Source organism: Monodelphis domestica, chromosome 8 (assembly GCF_027887165.1).
Source record: "Monodelphis domestica isolate mMonDom1 chromosome 8, mMonDom1.pri, whole genome shotgun sequence".
Taxonomy (NCBI): domain Eukaryota; kingdom Metazoa; phylum Chordata; class Mammalia; order Didelphimorphia; family Didelphidae; genus Monodelphis; species Monodelphis domestica.
In genome coordinates this window covers 111,779,010-111,797,417 of record NC_077234.1, presented here as the reverse complement: position 1 = coordinate 111,797,417, position 18,408 = coordinate 111,779,010, and positions in this window count along the sequence as shown.

Sequence of the window (18,408 nt, the reverse complement as noted above, 5' to 3'; positions counted from 1 at the left end):
TCTTAACAGCTAACCTACCCATGTGTTTCTCTACCTCATGGCTCTCAGTCGGTGTCTTGCAAAGATGCTGGGCAAGGGAATAGAGAGAGCACACCCCCTTGTAACCCCTCCTTTCATGGCCCTAGGACTCTCCACCTGAGGCCTATGTTTGGAAAGTTCACATGATATCCAGTCATGCAGCACAGAGAGACAGGTTGGATGAACCTGGGGAAGGGGGTTCTCTTTAAACACAATGAAATTTTCCTGGAGTGAACTCCTTAGAATATTACATAGTTAGGGTTTTTGATGTCTTAGATTATGGAAACAGGTATAATTACTTACTTCTTCATAATTTTTATAGAATTTTGAGAATTTCAGAGGTTCAAAGGAAATATATAATACTCCATTCTTATTAAGTGATCCAGAAGTCTCATTCGCTGATGTTTAATCTATTTTTATTTAATCCTTTATTTCCCAATTAATAGTATGATATCTAAGCATTCTGGTCCATTCCATCTATCTCATTTATTCACATATTTCCTCTGCATTCATTTGTGATGAATCTCTTCTACTAATATTTTTCTCCTCTACTACCTCCTTCTTTTTATCCCTTTTTTAGTTGTCGTCTAACCTTTCTCAAACATTTCTCATAAGGGATCTAATAATTTTCCCCCTAGAGTGGATTATTAGTACTGAGATTCATGACTATAGTAACTTAAAATTTGCTTAACTATCCCTAGCAGAGATTATTACAAATCATTCTTTCCCTCTTGCATCTTTGAGGCATTTTTATTATGCTACCAGATCATTTTATTTCTTCTATTCCTTTTGAACTATAACTTCTTTATTTGTAATCTATCTCACAGTGTTCTCTTTTATCCAAAGGCATGTGAAGAATTTGAAACCATCTAATTCGCATTTCCTCTCATCTACTTCTTTTAAGTTCTAGCTAGTCTTCACCAAATCCCTAGCCTTTATTTTACTTTATATTATTCCCATTCTTCCTTACATTTGTATATTAATCAATCATTGAAAAAATATACTTATTTATAAGGAAATAAATTTAACATTGGGAAAAATATGACAAAAACTTTTCTTTTAAATATTAATTCACTATTAAATTCTTCTTAATTTTCAAATTTTATCTTAATATATTAAGTTTTTGTATTTATTTTTAGTGTACTATAAAACATTTTCTTTCCAAATATATTTTGGACAGTGTATGAATTTGTTATTGTTATAATGAGACACAAATAAGAAAATGTCTTTCCTACCCCTAACACATCCGTTTTTTCTTCTTCTTGCCCCAGGCACATAAAAAGGACATTTAATTTTTTAGTCTTTCAATGTCATTTGAAAGTTTTTAAATTCATTTCTGGTCAGTAAGCTTCCCTCTGGGTGTTTTTGAAGAAATTATTCACATTCTTCACTTTTATTGAATGCTCAATTATGTTCTTTGTTACTCTGCCTGGTTTTGAAGTATATATTAATTATGGGTGCCAACTGATATTGTTTGATCTTCAGAATATCATATTCATTTTTCTTCTTTTTCTAATACACAAGAAGTAATACATTTCTATTCTGATTGGTTCCCTTTCTAATATGAAATATTATTTTCTTGTTTTCAATGAAGATGGTTTTTTGTGATGTCTTTCTGAAGTTTGAGTGCAATTTACTTGTTGAGTTGAAGTTTCTTAATGCTGGCATTCTTATGAAGGGTCTCAATCTGTGCTTACTAATTTGTGGCTAACAAGTTTGGACAAATTCACTCTATAATTCATCAAAGGATAACATTCCAATTTATAATTTTCTGTAAAAGAATTGTTCTCTGAGAAGTCTTTGTAATTATCTTTTTTTTCTACTTTCCTTACAATCTTTCTACTATTTCAGCTAGGTTCTTCTGAGTTTACAGACTGTCTCTGGTGTCAAGAAAACTTTAGTTCCAAAATTATCTAAGTAATTTACTAAGCTATGTAATCCTGGAGGAATCACTTAACCTTTGTTTCAGTTTCTTCACCTGTAAAATGTGGACAAAAAGAGCACCTAACTCCTTGGGTTGTGAAGACAAAGTAACATTTTATTTAAAAAGTTCTTAGGACAGTGCCTAGCCAATAGTAAATGCTATATATTATCACCTTCTACTTTTATTTTTTTTACTATCCTCCAAAATAATGCAGTATTTATTTCCTACAAAGAAAAAATGATGAAGGACACAGAAGACTTGATTCACAAATGGGTAGAATGATTGAGGAAAAGTTTCAGCAAGTTAACTTACAAGGCTTATATACTTTGGGTTTATTCTCTTAGAGAAAATATGCTTCATCCTATTTGTAGCAATATCTGGAAAATGTTGGGACTCTCATCTATATTTATATTAGCAAGAGGTTCCTACTGGTTTAATACTTCCACTACTGTTCAAGAGAAAATAAGTACCACAGTTACATTTAGAGTGCAAATAATGTACATCAATTACCTGTTATGTCAATATCTCTTTGAAGTTATCATAAGAACAAAAGTACCTGGATTTCAAAAGAAATTTTGGAGACATGCTCTCTACTATACTACCTTGTTCCCTGGGGAGAATATATTTTCTATTCCATTGTTTCTACATAGCTTCCTCTGAATTCATGCCAAATGTCACATTTATTCTTGATGTATACTCTCAATTATTTAACTGGTCTGGGTGCTTAAGGTCTGTTCTGATTTGGGCCTCAATGCTAGATGTTCTATAAAACATTGTTAGAACTTTAATTCTGGGACTCTTATATTCCAAGGCCCAGATTTTCTGACTCCAGGAGGCTTGCCCTCCTGAACTTTTGGATCTAAGTACATTGGATTTATAAGATTAATTCCTGAAATAAGAAAGAAAGAAAGAAAGAAAAAGAAAGAAAGAAAAAAGAAAGAAAAAGGGAGGAAGGAAGAGGAAAAAGGTAATGGGACCATTATCACATTGTCATCTGTCAGTCTCAAATGGAGGCCCCTTTCCCATTGCAGGATTGTATCTGATAGAAGATAGTCAAAACCACAAAAAGAGATCCACCAAAAGGGAAAAAAAACGAGAATAATTTAGATCCTGGTTGAGTAGGATCTTTGGAAAGCATCTGTATGCAGCCAATCAGCAAGATTTTTTCAAACTATAAAGTTATCAGACCAGAACTAATTATTGAATGTTTATTTTTACTCCAACTATCTCAGAATAGAGGCCTCCAAACTATTTCAGATGGAAAGTATCATCAGAAGACATCTGTACACCTATATAAATGATGCAAAGTGAAGTGAGCAGAACTAAGAGCACACCGTACACAGTAACAGCCATAATATAACATGATCAACTGTGAATGACAAATATTGTCAGTAATTCAAGGATCCTGGACAACTCCAAGGGACTCATAACGAAAAAAGGCTAGCCACCATCATAAAAAGAACTGAAAGTTCTGAAAGTAGTTTGAAGCATGCCATTTCCACTGTACTTGCTCCATGAATTTATCTCTAGTATAAGCAATATGTATCTTCTTTCACAACAAGGTGAGCATAGAAATATATATGATTTGATAATAGATGTACAAAATATATAATTTGGCATATTGGGGAGGTAGGAGGAGTAGGAGAGAAGAAGAGAACAAGGATCACAAAATGTCAGAAAATGATTATTAAAAATTGTGCCAATTAGTAATCTGGGAAAAATGATCTGTATAGCTTTTATTCTTCTGTTACATTTATGACTATTGTAATACTCTCCTGGGAGAGTTATATTTAACTCTCATAGAACATAAAAGAAATTTGCAAAACTACTTTGTACATTTTATCTTTGGGCTATATTGTGTTTTTCTAAGTCCAAGTCCTTTAGCCAACCAGGCCAATTGTTGGGCTCTTTCTCTTGCTGGTGTTATCTTCACTGAGTGCTCCAAATTAAATCCTGGAACTCAATCCCTCTGCTACCAGTTCATTGTGACAAGAAGAATCTGGGACCTCAACATCCCTCAAACACACGGTCAACTACAAAACTGGACACATATGACTCAGGATAGATATTAATTCATCTAAGATTATAAAGCAAGAATTTCCAAAACTTTCAACTCAGAATCCAATAAATCATTTCCCAGGATTGACATGTAATTTATTTATTTACCATGTACTTGAGTCCAGTGTCAGTGATTATATAGGAAACAACAAAATTGCCCCTTCTTCCCCCTTAAGTTAATCTATTTGTAATAATCTTGATATAACCAACACTTTTAAGATCAGAGGGTCCTGATAATGTCCTTGTTCACTTTTAAATATTGCATAACCATTAGCTCTTCCTGTTCATTTTTTAGTGTGAGGATTGCTTACTCATCTTATAGAAAGGAAGTACCATTATTGAGTTAAAAGATATTTGGTTGTTGTTGAACTGAAGAAGATCTGTTTTGTAGAGGACCTGTTCAATTCCCAAACTGTAAAGAAATATAACATTTACAGCTATCAAAAAATAGAATGAACTGACCCAAAAGATTGGGAATTTCTTTGTAATGCAAGTCTTTAACTAGAGCATCGCAAGAAGGCAGCTCTGGATTTACAGTTAGAAGTTTTAGGTTATAATTCTGGTTCTACTAGTTACATTCTTGGTAATCTTTAACAATCACTTTATTTTGCCTGGCTTCAGTGTTTACAATTGTGAAATGAAGAAGATGGACCTCTGAAGTCTCTTATACTTCTAAATTTGGGTTGTATAAAAGAATGACTTTTCAGTTATATATAGAATAGAAGACTTCTGAAGTGACTGAGAACTATGTAACTGTAATTAGGAATCCCTTTATAAGGGCAGGTTCATAAAAACAGTCTTTTGAAACTTCAAAAATAAAATTCACTAAAGTTGAATCCTGGGGGGGGGGAAACTTTTTCTAATTTTATTTTGTGAAATTGCATGATTCATTTTTTCCTCTCTGTCTTAGATTTCTGTTTCTGTCATGAAAGGGTTTTAATGATTCATAAAAACCTTTCCAGCTTTATAAATATCTGACTGGAGTTTATTTGTATTCAATTCCCACTGTAGTTCAATATTAAAATTAAAACAGGCCTAAATACTACCCAATAAAGTAAAATATAGGTTTTGTGATGTTACCTTAAATGAAAGTTTTCTATGGTCAGAAATGATCAGTCAATGGAATTGGTGGAATTCCCTCCTGATAAGACATTTAAAACTATACTATCTAAACTACTTCAAGAATACTCTGGGAATTGATTTGTATTAAACTTGACAATTTCATTTTGCATTTATTTTTCTTTTCAAATGCATTTAGGAAATTTGTTTGGGTTGCTTTGCACCCAGACAATTTCTCCTGGAGATTCTCATTCGGGGCAACTTGGGAGTGAAATTTAACTTGCCTAAAATAATATTGCATCCTGGTGAACTGAATTACTCTTCTAAATGGTTTTATTTGTCTTTGTTATATTAGTGAATTTAGTCAAATTGCATTGAATAAAACAATTGACCCAAATAAAACCATATAATTAGGTGAATATGCCACAGATACAGAAAGGTTAACCTTGATTGGATCTTCAAGTGCAATATATGATTTGAAGGAAAAATATGAATGTGTTCAAAGTAACCATAGTACCACAACATTTTTCTTCTTTCTATATAGAGCTACTCCTAAGATTCACAGAACCATTTCTAAAAGAGTGAAAAATTCCTTAGAAATGGAAATAAATAAGATATTGATTTAGAAAATATTTTTTTTTTATCCTGTTCAGAGATATATCATAGCAATCTCTGCTAATGCTAGGGGCAAAATATTCCTTTCTGCTGTCTGACTTCACAAGGGAAAATTAAGAGTGTAGATTTTTTGAAATCACTTGCATGATGTCTTTTGGCACAACTGTTACAATCTCAGCTAAATATTGAAAACTACAAACAAAATACTTCAAGATTGACCTATCCTTATAATCAAAGTATCATTTGGGCATGGAGGTTGTTATAAAAATTTGGGAGGATTCTATTCATCCTTCAAGTATATTAAGGGTATCATCATTAAAATTTGCCCATAATCTTTTCCAAAAAGTAGGTGGGGAATAAACTATTCTTACTCACTCTAAACAAATCCTTAGGTAACATTGATTTGATTTTTTTTTTATCATTTGAATTAGTTTATTTAGGCAATTTAGAATTGGTTACAATAATCACATTTTTTCCCTCCCTACCCTCCTCCCACTCTACCTGCAGCCCACCCACAATTTCATTGGTTATTACTTGTGTCTTTGATCAGAACCTATTTCCATGTTGTTGATCTTTGCACTAGGATGTTCATTTAGTCTACATCCCCAACCATATTCCTTCAATCCATGTATTCAAGAGGTTATTTTTCTTCAGTGTTTTTACTCCCAGTGTTTCCCCTGAATGTGGATAGTGGTTTTTTTCTGTAGATTCTTCTTGTTGTTCAGGATCACTGCATTGCCACTAATGGAGAAATCCACTACATTCGATTTTACCACATTGTATAAGTCTCTGTGTACAATGTTCTCTTGGTTATGCTCCTCTCACTCTGCATCAATTTCTGGAGGTCATTCCAGTTCACATGGAATTCCTCCAGTTTATTATTCCTTTGAGCAAAATAGTATTCCATCACCAACATATGCCAGAATTTGTTCAGCCATTCCCCAATTGAAGGGCATCCTCTTATTTTCCATTCTTTTGCCACCACAAAGAGCACAGCTATGAATAATTTGTACATGTCTTTTTCCTTATTATCTCTTTGGGGTACAAACTCAGCAGTGCTATGTCTGGATCAAAGGGCAGGCAGTCTTTTAGTGCCCTTTTAGCATAGTTCCAAATTGCTCTCCCGAATGTTTGGATAAATTAACAACTCCACCAGCAATGCATTAATGTCCTGTCTTTGCCACATCCCCTCCAACATTCATTACTTCCCTTTGATGTCATGTTAGCCAATCTGTTATGTGTGAGGTGATACCTCAGAGTTCTTTTGATTTTCATTTCTCTGATTATAAGAGATTTAGAACACTTTTTCATGTGCTTTTTAATAGTTTTGATTTCTTTAACTGAAAATTGCCTATTCATATCCCTTGCCCATTTATCAATTGGAGAACGGCTTGATTTTTTTGTAGAAATGCTTTAGATCTATAAATTTGAATAATTAGACCTTTATTAGAGGTTTTTGTAATGAAGATTGTTTCCCAATTTGTTGCTTCCCTTCTAATTTTGGATGCATTAGTTTTGTTTGTACAAAAACTTTTTAACTTGATATAATCAAAATCATTATGAGGTGATACCTCAGAGTTGTTTTGATTGGCATTTCTCTTATTATAAGAGATTTAGAATACTTTTCATGTGCTTTTAAATAGTTTTGATTTCTTTAACTTAATTGTGTGGAGAGTGTTTGTAGTTTTGTTCTGTTTGCCTCGGGAGATAGATTCCTAAGTATTTTATTTTGTCTAAGGTGATTTTGAATGGGAATTCTCTTTCTAATTCTTGCTGCTGAGCTGTCTTGGAGATATATAGAAATGCTGATGACTTATGTGGGTTTATTTTGAATCCTGCAACTTTGCTAAAGATGTTGATTACGAATAGCTTTTTGGTTGATTCTTTAGGATTCTTTAAGTAGACCATCATATCATCAGCAAAGAGTGATACTTTGTTCTTCTCAGTGCCAATTTTAATACCCTCAATTTCCTTTTCTTCTCTAATTGCTACTGCTAATGTTTCTAGTACAATATTAAATAATAGAGGGGCTAATGGGCTCCTTGTTTCACTCTTGAACTTATTGGGAATGTATCTAGTTTATCCACATTACAGATGATGTTTGCTGATGGTTTTAGATATATACTGTTTATTATTTTCAGGAAAGGCCCTTATATTACTATGCTTTCTAGTATTTTTAATAGGAATGTGTGTTGTATTTTATCAAAGGCTTTTTCTGCATCTATTGAGATAATCATGTAATTTTTGTATGTTTGCTTGTTAATATAGTCAATTATGTGGATGGTTTTCCTAATATTGAACCATCCTTGCATTCCTGGTATGAATCCTACCTGGTCATAGTGAATAACCCTTGTGATGACTTGCTGGAGTCTTTTTGCTAGTATCTTATTTAAGATTTTTGCATCTATATTCATTGAGGATATTGGTCTATTGTTTTCTTTCTCTGTTTTTGACCTGCCTGGCTTTGGGATTGATACCATATCTGTGTTTTAAAATGAATCTGGTAGAACTCCTTCTTGGCTTATTCTCTCAAATAGTTTGTATAATATTGGAATTAGTTGTTCTTTAAATGTTTGATAGAATTCATTTGTGAATCCATCAGGACCTGGGGATTTTTTCTTAGGGAGTTCTTTGATGACTTGTTCAATTTCTTTTTCTGATATGGTGTTTTTTAGGTAATCTATTTCTTCCTCTGTTAGTCTAGGTAATTTATATTTTTGTAAGTATTCTTCCATGTCACCTAGATTGCCATATTTTTGCTATATAATTCGGCATAATAATTTTTAATGATTGTCTTAATTTCCTCTTTGGAGGTTAGGTCTCCCTTTTCATCTTGGACACTGTGAATTTGGTTTTCTTCTTTCCTTTTATTAATTAGACTGACCAGTACTTTCTCTATTTTATTTGTTTCATCAAAGTACCACTTTTTAGTCTTATTTATTAAATCAATAGTTCTTTAAGTACAATAGCAAACAAACACACTATCATATTTCAAACAAGTTGCTCTATGGCATTTTTAAAAACCTGTGAACTGATGGATATTTGTCACAATTTTTTACAAACATAGAAAATCTTTCAACCTTTGTAAACATATTTTTAAACAAAGTAAAACTTATTTTGGGTTTAGAACACTATTAAGAAACAAAACCAATGTAACTAAAATTAGAAGGAAAGCAACAAATTGGGAAACAATCTTCATAACAAAAACCTCTGACAAAGGTCTAATTACCCAAATCTATAAAGAGCTAAACCAGTTGTACAAAAAATCAAGCCATTCTCCAATTGAAAAATGGGCAAGGGACATGAATAGGCAATTTTCAGTTAAAGAAATCAAGACTATTAATAAGCACATGAAAAGGTGTTCTAGATCTCTTATAATCAGAGAGATGCGAATCAAAACAACTCTGAGGTATCACCTCACACCTAGCAGATTGGCCAACATGACATCAAAGGGAAGTAATGAATGCTGGAGGGGATGTGGCAAAGTAGGGACATTAATGCTTTGCTGGTGGAGTTGTGAACTGATCTAACCATTCTGGAGGGCAATTTGGAACTATGCCCAAAGGGTGATTTAAGACTGTCTGCCCTTTGATCCAGACATAGCACTTCTGGTTTTGTATCCCAAAGAGATAATAAGGAAAAAGATTTGTACAAGAATATTCATAGTTGCTCTCTTTGTGGTGGCCAAAAATTTGAAAATGAGGGAATGCTCTTCAATTGGGGAATGGCTGAACAAATTCTGGCATATGTTGGTGATGGAATACTATTGTGCTAAAAGGAATAATAAAGTGGAGGAATTCCATGGAGACTAGAACAACCTCCAGGAATTGATGCAGACTGAAAGGAGCAGAACCAGGAGAACATTGTACACAGAGACTGACACTTTGTGGTATAAGAGAATGTAATGGACTTCTCCAGTAATGGCTTTACAATGTCCCTGAACAACCTGCTGTGATCTACGAGAAAAAACAAACAAACAAAAACTATCCTCAAGCAGAGGACAAACTGAGGGAGTAAAAAGACTGAGGAAAAGCAACTGCTTGACTACAGAAGTTGAGGTGGCATGATCGAGGAGAGACGATAAATGAGCACCCTAATGCAAATACCAACAACAAGGAAATGGGTTCAGAGCAAGGACACATGTGATACCCAGACGAATCACCCATCAGCTAGGGAAGGGGTGGCAGGGGGTGGGGGAAGGAAAAGAAAATGATCTGTTTCCAATGAACAATGTATGAAAATGACCAAATAAAATCATTTTAAAAACTAAAAAAAAAAAAAAAATAGAAAGAAATCTAGATATTTTGGTGAAAGTAAAATTATCTGAAGAGTTATAAATGAGAGGAGCTCCTTTTCTGGAGGCTTCTAGGGGTACAAATGCCCTGGGATTATCTACCCAGCTTCCATTCACATTTTTATAAATGTGTGAGGTTGGGTTTTATGATTGTATTTCACTTCAAGTACTAGAATGGACCTTACCCCATGGTAGGGGTAGGCAAAATGACCAGAGATTGTTAAGAAAAATTCTAAAAATCATGTCTAAAGAACCCTTAAAATTACAAATAAATTCTTGGCTTATTAAAGTTGTATATAGCTTTTGATGAAGTCCATCTATCATCATCTGTGTTACAATTTATAAAGTCAAAAATAGAAAAACTGTTTTATATGGGCTTACTCAATAATGTTTGTTCAGTATAGTTATAGGGGAAAAGCAACAGAATATAATAGTAGTTAAAACCCAGTACATTAAAATGATTCAGTGTAACAGAATAGTATTAAATGCAGTAATATATGAACTTAAAAATACGAACTTAAATCACAAAGTTAAATCTTAAACAAAACAATCAGCAAATGCAATAGAATACAGAGATTTTTATAAAACATTGGAGTCTGAAATGCCTTAAAAATATAATCTCAAGTCCCTTTAAAGTTCCTTGGTTTTTTTTTTTTAATTATCCATTTAGATGCCTATTGTCAGAAGGCAGAAGATTGGTGATGGGTAGGCATTGGGGGTTAAATGATCTGTCCAGGGCCACACCGCCAAGTGTCTGAGGCCAGATTTTAACCAAGGACTTCCCATCTCTAGGCCTGGTTCTCAATTCATTAAGCCATTGAGCTGCTTCCCCATAGTGAGGAATCTCAAATTTGGCTAAAGAGTTGCAGGGAGCTGAATTTTTCCCCTGGCACACAGGTGAGGTAAATGAAAGAATCAATACAGTCAAAAGATATACTATTAAAGTAGCCATGCTTGTAAGTTCCTGTTTGGAAAAGTCTCTTCCTTCTCCTCTTTCTCTCCTACTGTGCTCCCCTGTCCCCTGCCCCCTGCCATGTGGAGTGCCCCATTTTTACCAGCTGGTTTTTGATCCTGAAGAAATTGGGTCTGCTATCAGCAGCCTGGAGTAATAAGCTGTCTGTGTGGAGGTTAGAGTTTGCTGGGGCTGGTGGGCGGGTCACCAGGTGATCAAGATCTGAGTTGGAGGCCAGAGGTGCCGGAATCAGGTGGGCCAGGTCAGCAAGAGAGAGAGCTCAGGAGCAAAAGCAATTTGAATCAAACAGATCCAGATCAAGAGGCTTTTCTGAAAATTCTTGGAAGAACTTGGCTGAAAAAAAAACAAAAATTAGGCACTAGCTATTAAGGAAAAGATCAGAAGATTGAAGGTATTTCATCACAACCGACATGGCTCTCCACATCATAATTATATATGTTATAATTAAAATTAGTTTCTAGATATAAAAGTATTATCTTTTTATAAGATTTATTAAAGATTAAGAAATAAAGAAAATACAAAAGAAAAAAGCACATATTTCACTCACTACATCTTGGGAGATGGGTGTCCTTGGAAGCAGAAGCAGGGAGAGAGAGCTCAAGTGGGTGGAGAACCCCTTTAAATAACAATTTTTGATCTCACACTCAGGGAGATTAGAGAGAATTCTGGGAGCTAGCAAGGACTTCTGGGGATTGAAATCTGGGGTTCAAATCTCCATTTTTACAATACACATGTATATGCATTTATGCATCCATATGTCTATATACCTATTTATGTCCTGTCATTTCATCCTATACAGTTTGTCACTTTTTCCTCTAAGTGTGATTCTTCTAGCTGCCCAGGTAATAATAACAATTTTTAAGAGTTACCAATGACCTCTTTACTTATAGGGATACAAATAATTTTCACTTATTGGATCTATTTTTAAAAAAGTGTTGTGTTTTTTTTTTGTTTTGTTTTGTTTTTTCTTTTTTCCCCTCCTTTTTAATTACCTTTTGATGATTCTCTTGAGTTCTGTTCTTGGGTATCAAATTTTCTTTTTAGGTCTTGTCTTTTCTTTACAAATTCTTGGAATTCTTCTATTTTGTTGAATAACCATACTTTTCCCTGTAAGAATATAGTCAGTTTTGTTTGGTAGTTGATTCTTGGTTGTAGACCTATTTCTCTTGCTTTCCAGAATATCATATTCCATGCCTTTTGGTCCTTCAGTGTGGATGCAGCCAGATCCTGCATTATCCTCACTGTGGTTCTGTGGTATCTGAATGACTTCTTTTTGGTAGTTTGTAATATCTTTTCTTTGGTCTGATAGTTCTTGAATTCGGCTATAACATTCCTGGGTGTTGTCAGTTGGGGATTAAGTACAGGAGGTTATCTGTGGATTCTTTCAATCTCCACTTTTCCCTCTTGTTCTAGAATATCAGGGAAGTTTTCTTGAATAATTTCCTGTAGTATTATGTACAGGATTTTTCTTTTGTCATGCTCTTCTGGTAGACCAATGATTCTTAAATTGTCTCTCCTCAAGTGATTTTCTAAATCCTCTCTTTTGTGAATGAGATGCTTCATATTTTCCTCAATTTTTTCATTCTTTTGGTTTTGTTTTATAGTGTTCTGCTGCCTTGTGAGGTCACTTAATTCTAGTTGTTGTATTTTAGTTCTTAAAGACTGGATTTCATTCCTGCCACTTTGGTCATCATTCTCCTTATGGTATGATTTTCTTTGGAGTTCATCTTTCATTCTCTTTACCTTATCTCTCATCTCCTTTGCAACATCTTTCATCTCCTTTGCCTCATTTTCAAACTGGTTGATTTTGGATTTCAATACACTATTTTCTGTTTCCAGATGACTTATCTTAGTTTTTAAATTGTTTTCCCAAATGTCTTCTGTCTCTCTTAATTGTATTTTGAATTGCATCTTGAATTCTTCTAAAGCCTGTATCCAATTCTCTGTGATTTCCATTTTTGTTTTTTTTTTTTTTGGTTTCCTCCTCCTCTGTTCTGTTTGTTCTTGGTTCAGTGCCTGTGCAAAAGCTGTCAATTGTAATTCAATTCTTCTTTTTCTGTTCTTTGTTCATATTTACCCCTTCTTTGTTTCCCATATTTGTCTGTGCTCTTGCTCCTATCATTTTTTTGTTTTTGTTTTTGTTTTGGGGCATTCTGTCAGTCTCCCCTCTTGGAGGTTTGTCATATCTCTCAGTGCAGTCTCTGGGGGAGGAGTGTTGGAATTTGAGGTTCCCTGTCCTCTGGAGGCTTTTGATTGGATTAAAGTCCAGCAGTCAGTGAGGGAGGGGAGTTGATGCTTGGGCTTCCCTAAGCTCTGAAGACTTTTGATAGGATTAAGTTCAACTGGGTTGGGCTGCATGTACTCTGAGGCCAAAACCTCCTGGAAGGCTGAAGCAATATAGAGGGTCTCAGCCATTCTGACCAGGCTACCAGCTCTTTGCTCCCTCTCTAGTTGCTTTTCCACCACCTGTGTTCGACTCTTTGAGCCTGGCACAGCCCTGCCTGCAAGGTACACCTTCTAGACCAGCACCTTTGCCCAACCAGAGGTTCCTGCTGCTGCTGGAGGCTTAGCACTCTAGGTGGGGTAGGAGGGTTCCTGGGACCTTCCCTCTGCCTTCCCCCTAAACCTGAGTGTTCTTGGATTCAGGCTTTTGTGGGGTGGGGTGGGGTGTACCTTTTGAATTGAGTCCAGCAGGAGGATTGCCTGGCTCTGTCTTGTTGTTAGGTTTGATTTTTAGTCACCTAGGAGCATTTAATTTGTGATCAGTAAGGAAGGGTTTTCAGAGGTCTGAACTATTGCTGCTCCTAAACTGCCATCTTGACTTTGCTTCCTGTTAACATTGATTTATAGAACACAAATTAAAATGAAGAGGGAGAACAGAATTGCAGGTCTGCATGGCATTCTATTCCTTATATGCTTACTATTTCATGATTTTATAGTCTCTTTCAAAAGAGGTAGCATAATAGCTTCCTTTGGATTTTTTTTTTATATTTGCTGTAATATGTATGATGTCTATATCTAAGTGATGACATTCTAGGCTTTTCTAAGGGAATAAATGGACTAAATATGATAGATTTTGTTGTGAAATAGTTTATATGAAAATTAAATCAAAAATCCATTTTGTAGTGTAAGATCAGAGGACTTGATAATCACAAAGGAAAAAAAATTCTTGAAAGAATATTAACATATTTTAGATATAATTTTTGAAATCCCAGTAAACTTATTTATTTAAAAAATGAATTCAAATTGTTTTTATCTATAACAAAACTCAGAATTACTTTATATCTCTATTAAAAAAGAGTCATACTTAGCTGAACTGTATGTACATTTATCTTCAGATGTTCCAAATTGTATGGATTATACACTCAACATTTAAAGTATTTCATCCTATGCTGACCAAAACTCAGAAGTTTCTATCCTACTCTAGATGATTCAAGCAAAGGTCAATCATCTGGCAATATTTTTATTTCAATTGCTATGTTTTCAATCATTGAATATATAATTAGTTACCCTGATGCTTTCTCCTTGTTAGCTTATAGTTGGACTGAATATATTTATTTATATATTTATATATATATATATATATAAATATATAAATAAATATAAATATAAATAAATAAAAATATATAAAAATATAAATATATTTATATATGAATATATTTATTCATGAATATAATTAGTCACAGGTGATTTAATTACTAAATCCCAAAAATGAATTACTGAAGTGAGAATGGAATTTATGTAATTTTACAATAGAGGGAAGATATTAAGGAAGAGAGAAAGAGAAAAAAAAGGAGAGAAAGAGATAGAGCTCTGGCTACCTCTGAGCCAGGTAGGATTCAAAGATCCAGCCAGGAGAAAGGATTCTCAAAACAATTCGCCTTTCCAGATGCTGATGCCTACAGAAAGGCCAAGGAAAGGGAGTCAGCTTTTATACTCACCACATGTCATTTCAATCAGCAGATTCTTTATCAGCCTCCACTCCAGTAGAACTACTTCTTACAGGAGGTTCCACTCCAAGTGTGAGTCTCCACTCCAAGTCTGTCTCTTCACTCGAACATTGTCTCTTTACTCCAAGTGTCTCTTTCCACTCCAGTGTGTCTGTCTGTGCTTCTGTTTTTACTTTTAAAGACCTTTTCCTCTTGCATCACTTCTCCTAAATTTTTATGTCTACCAATCATAGCCAATGTTCCACTCCCGGACTGCCCACTCTTTCACATGTGGGTCACAGACATCCCACTCAATGTATGAAATGGGTGTTTATGCCTTTTTGTGGTAAAAATCCAAAAGATCTTCATACTTAACTTTAAGTACTTTGCTAACACTTTTGGGGATTAAAATCTAAAAATAGACAGGGAATTACAATTAATCTTCATGATCAAGGAATACCTAAGTAACTTCATTGTTGGAGAGAGCCAAATCCAATCTTCACCACCCCCTATATTTTCTCCTCAAAATAGGATAGTAAACTTTCTTTTAGGAAATTCAGAAATTATTCAACTCTATGACTCCTACAATATGATAAAGCATTTAAGAAAACTTAATTTTGCTTTTTGTAGCAGTCCACACCTGTCTAGGGGCAAGGGAAACAGTATGTAAAGATTGCCTTAGAAGAGAGCATGCTCAGTCTTGAGCATGCTCAGTCTTGCACATGGCTGGGAAAGCCTCTGACCCTTGACCCCAGCTTCCCCCAGGTTAGGTGGGAAAACAGGTTTCTTTGTGCTCACTTGGCTAAGAGAAACCACACCTATACCTTGTCATTAACCAATGATAATCATCCCTATTTAATGTGTATATTTGCATATCAAAGAGATTAAATACAGCCGCAGCAAGCTCCACCTTTCCTCTTCCTCTCTTCCTCTCTTCCTCTCAGATCTCAGCTCGCCCTGATGCCTGTCCTTGCTGGAGCTTGGCCTCTGGCCAAGCCCCATCTTTAATCCTTCTCTATCTCTCTCCAACCTGTCTGGTATTAAGTTTGGATCACTGGAAGGTACAAGCCTTCGGAATAGTCCACTGATCAGAGTATTGCTGTGGCTCATTGATAATTAATAAGGCCTGGATTTCTGACTCATTCCTGCCACCTCATATATATAATTTGGCTCCTCCATCCCCCTCATGGTATCCAAAACTTCTATCCTTCCTCTATCTTCCTACCTTAAAGCTTCTCTCCCCTCGGGAAGCTTTACTTTTTAAACTAAAAAGACAAATAAATACATACATTTTCAAGTTAATGTAGAATAAGAATTTAAATTAAGGAAATGCATGAAATATGTGAGTTAAATGGTGGAAATAGGAGGGATGGTTTTATCTTTAAATTAATGAGAATAGCAATTAGAAGAAAACAAATATAAAATATCTATTTCTATATAGTTTGAATGCTATATGAAGAAGAATTGACTAGAATATAGATGAATGTTCAAGTTGGAGAAGAGCAAGAGAATATCCATAATTTCTATTTTAGAGACTGAAATAAAAGAAGTAATGTGAAATAATATGAAGGAATTCTGACATTTGAAACCAAAGCCAGGACTTAGGTCTCTAAAATTCAATTTCAGTAGTCTTTAAGGTTTTTTTTTTTGTTGTTTGTTTTGTTTTGTTTTGAGACAGACTATTGGAATTATGATATATGGAATTTCCCAGATAAGAGTATTTGATAGGTTCCAGAAAAAATGCAGTTTATTATGCTAATCAAAGGACTATGTTTAAGGTCTATTGATTAAAACCACATTTACTCAGTCACTACTGTTTTCAATGCGTCTTGGTAGGTACAAGAAAGGGCAAGAAATCCTAAGGGAGGGTAAAAGAATACAAAAGATAAAAGCTGTATTTTCGTTTTCTACTTTTAATAATTCTCTATTGGGGTTGATTATGATAAAGAACCATGAATTTTCAGAGATAGAAGGCATCTCGGATGTCAATTAATTAATCTATATGTAAACAGTCATTCAATAAATATTCCATCATCCTGTTCCATCTAACCTTCCAGCTGCTCTCCCTGCCCTGCCTCTCATCTACTTCTGACCTCTGTTTTCACTACCCTTGCTGGGGGTGGAGGAGCAGAACCCCCTCTCTGGACACTGGAAGTCAGATAGCTAGAGCTCCCTTATCCTGGGGAAAGGGCCCCATGGGACAGCACAGAGAGGTCAGTAGCTTGCTGCAGTATTTGACCGACTGACCGTTGGAACCGCACTATAGGCAAAACAGTGTTTATCCCCCCTGTGCCTCTTAGAGGTTTCCAATGATAGAAATTATTGTATTCATTGTTAGGTCAATCTTTTGACAAATACATGTAACTGTAGATAGAGTGCTTAGGCAGAAATCAGGAAGATTCATCTTCCTGGGTTGAAATTTGACCTTATCACCTGTGTGAGCATGAGCAAGTTATGTAATCTAGTTTTCCTCAGTTTCCTGATATGTAAAAGGAACTGATAAAGGAAATGCCAAACCACTTTAGTATCTCTCCCAAGAAAACCCCAAATAGGGTTGCAAAGCATAGTGCATGACTTAAAAATGACTGAATAAGAAAAGACCAATTTACTCTTGGACAGCATGCCAGTTTTTTTTTTCTTTCTCATTTCATTATGATGAGGCAAAATTTGTATCCCTGATTCTTCCATCTAACTTCATCTACTAAACTGATACTAATCTTCGTTCATAGCACAATGAGAGCTATCACATGAACAAATCCTTACAAAGCAAAGTAGAATGTGGCAAATTCGATTAAATAATCATTTCCTAATCATCTGGTATATGTAAAGCTCTCTTCTAATGAAGAAATACATTTAAATAAGCTACATTAATATAGGGCTGAGATATGCCCTACATCCCGCAAACCTGTAATATTCAATACTATGTACCACCTGAGGACCCTTCTCACTTACACTGGTTTCCTCAGCTAAGCTATTAGAATCTCATATTCAAATTTTATTACATATTATCTTTATGTTCAAAAATATAAATAAAATCATGTGTGAGTATCCACTGATGTTTTACTTGTATCATTTAGAAGATACAAATATTACAAACCAAATCAGTCACTTGATAAATATTTTTAACCATATTCAATGTGTCAAGTTGGACTGAGCTTTGGAGTAGGAAAGGTTAAAAAAAAAACTAAACTAAAAACCCAACCACAACAACCCCAAAACAACAAAACAAACAAACAAAAAAACTACACACACACACACACACACACACACAAACCCAATACTCTTTTCCTAGAGCACATAGTCTAATGGGAAAGGCAACATGCAAATAAGCTTGAATAAACAAACTATATGTAGAATAAATTAAAAATAAGCAACAGAAGGAAGGCACTAGAATTAAACTACATTATTTGGTACAGAAAGTGAGATTTTAGCTGGGGTTCAAAGAAAGCTATGAGAGAGAAATGAGAGAGGGGATAATTCCATGCAAAAGTGATAGCCCTTGAAAATACCTAGAGAAAGAAAATGAAATGTCTTGTTC